The following is a 2,741-nucleotide window of genomic DNA, read 5'->3' as shown; positions in this document are numbered from 1 at the left end:
TTTATCCGTGAGTTCGCAGGTGGCTTTCCGGTCAACCCACATCCCTTGTTGCTTTGCGCAAAATGCATATATCATCGCTCGCCAGGATACTTGCCCAGGTGTCGGGTAGCATGAGCTATGTCAGGTCTCGATGCACTAACGAGGTACTGGAGAGCACCCACCAGTTCTCTGTAGGGAAGATACTCCTTCGAAGCAGGCACGTCTGTCTTCGAGGGCGTCGTAGCTTCTGGTGTAGCGCAGCCATTACAGTTCTCCATATGAAAACGCTTCAACACCTCCAGTACGTACTGCTTCTGGCAGTACACTATTTGCCGGCGCGGCCGGTCAATCAGGATCTCGACGCCTAAGAGATATTTGACTGTGCCCATCGTCGTGAGCTCGAATGTCTCTTGCAGTGAGGCAGCGATTGTGGCACACAGGTCACGTGAACCCATCAGCAGTAGATCGTCCACGTATACAGTCAATAGCAACTTGACTTCACCATCCTTCCTCAATGCATATAGGCCGTAGTCAGAGTCCGTCCTAGTAAACCCCATCGCAACAAGCTTCGTATGAAGCGTGCGATTCCAAACGTTTGGTGCTTGCTTCAGTCCGTACAGGCTCTTCAACAATCTGCAAATGGACCCAGGTCCATCCACCTGGAAGCCAGGAGGCTGCTCCATGAAGATAGTCTCGTCCAAGTCTCCATACAGAAAAGCCGTCTTCACGTCAAATTGCAACACCTCCCAACCTCTTTGTATAGCGTAGTAGATAGCCGCACGTATGGTTTCGAACCGGATCACAGGTGCATAGGTCTCAGAGTAGTTAATCCCAAGTTGTTGTTTGAATCCATGGATCACTAGTCGCGCCTTGAAACGTTTGATTCGTCCACGCTCATCTCGCTTCACAGCAAAGACCCACCTACACGTTATCACCTTCACTTTCTTGGCATCTTTGCGGGGTACAAGTTTCCAGGTCTTGTGACCCTTCAACGATTGAAGTTCCACCAACATTGCAGCTCTCCACTGCTGCCAGTACTTGCTTGCACGTGCTTGTTTGTACGTCGTCGGAATCTGCACATCCGTAGTCATAGCCTGCACTAGGCCTACCACGTAATCCGACAATCGAACGTTCGCCTTCTGCTTCCTTCTTGGTCGCTTTAGGCAGGGCTCTCTTGATGGAGGTTGAATCTCGAAGCCACTTGTCTCCTTCTCCACCATTGCAGGTTTCTTCTTTGTTCTGCGTCTCTTGCGCTTCCTCACTTCCAAACCTTCCTCGGTTTCTTCAGTAGGATCCTGCAACACGGCTGGTGCTGCAACACCAGCAGTCTCCGCACTGTCCTTGCTCACAGGTGCGTCAACGATTGACAAACTTCCACTTGAACTTAACTCAGTTTCTGCAGGTTCGTCAGCAAGTGGTACCGCCTCAAGTGGCTTCTCCGCACTAGAGATGCCGTCACTCCAACCTGGAAGGTACGTCTCCATGTTGGTCTTGAAGCGCCCCCCAAGGGGAAAAAACTCTCCCCGGGGGAGAAGGGAGTTTCCCCCCCCCCAAGAGAGGGTGTTCTCTCACAAAAAAGAGGGCCCCGGGGGAAAAGGCCCCCCCGGTGGGGGGAAATTTCTCCCGGGAATTTTCCCATATTCCCCTAAAGAGATGTTCACCCATTGAGACGTTAACCAGGTCCAGTAACTGTACCTAGGTGATCGCTATAACCATATAAACACAGTCTTGCCCTTGCTTCCAGCTTTTCTTTCGCTTGTCTTGACTCAGGGGATACGCACGTGTGCCAGACAGCCCCAAGTACGCAAATCATCCAGCATGGGCTCCGATTCGTACAGTTTCTGGTGCGGGGACGCCAATCCTAAGGCCTTGGTAGGCAACCAGTTCAACGTCGTCACCACATGCAGAAAGGCTTCTCCCTACAAGGAGTTGGGCATGTGTGTAGCCATCAGCATCGCTCTGATCCTTGGTAGAACCACGCCGTTAGCACGCTCCCAATGCCCTTCTCTTGAGGAGAATAGGCGTTCGTAAACTGCTGCTCAATCCCTTGGTTCGACGCAGTAGTCACTTAGTTCCTTGCTTGCAAATTCACCTCCTTGGTCAGAGTGTAGTCGTCGCACCTTCTTCTCAGGAAAGCGAGTTCGCAGCCTGTTCAGCAGGACCTTGATGTGGAACGTTGCTTCACTCTTCTTCTTGAGTAGGAGCGGCCACTTGTACCTTGTAGACTCATCTATGATAAAGAGAAACATTGTAGCTCCATCCACAGACTGTTCGTTCACAGAGCAAATGTCCATCATGAGAGTCTCCAGAGGTTCGGACTTCCGCGATGGAATCCGTTTATAAGACATTCTTTTCGCCTTACTGGCAGCACAAGCAACGCACTCGTAGGAAGTCAGACCTTTTGCATTCATCTTAACTCCAACATCGAAATTGTTTGCCAACACTTTCACCGTCTCCATGCTCATATGACCAAATCGTTGGTGAAGTAGCTGTGCTATAAAAATAAAGCTATTAACATTTAACATAGTCCAAGCAAATCCTGCAATTACTTTTAATAAAGTATGTCCAGCCATCATATTTGCAAATAATCTTACAGGTAAACTAATAACACGAAAAATATATGAAACTAATTCAATAGGTACTAAAATAGGAACTAATGCTATACTTGCACCACTAGGTAATAATAAATTTAAAAAATTTAATTTATGTTTTTTTATACCAATTATGTTAAAACCTAAATCAATAGTTAATGCTAAAGTAAA

This window comes from Phytophthora infestans, genomic scaffold, assembly GCF_000142945.1.
Source record: "Phytophthora infestans T30-4 supercont1.198 genomic scaffold, whole genome shotgun sequence".
NCBI lineage: Eukaryota > Oomycota > Peronosporomycetes > Peronosporales > Peronosporaceae > Phytophthora > Phytophthora infestans.
Note: the sequence above shows the minus strand (reverse complement) of the source record.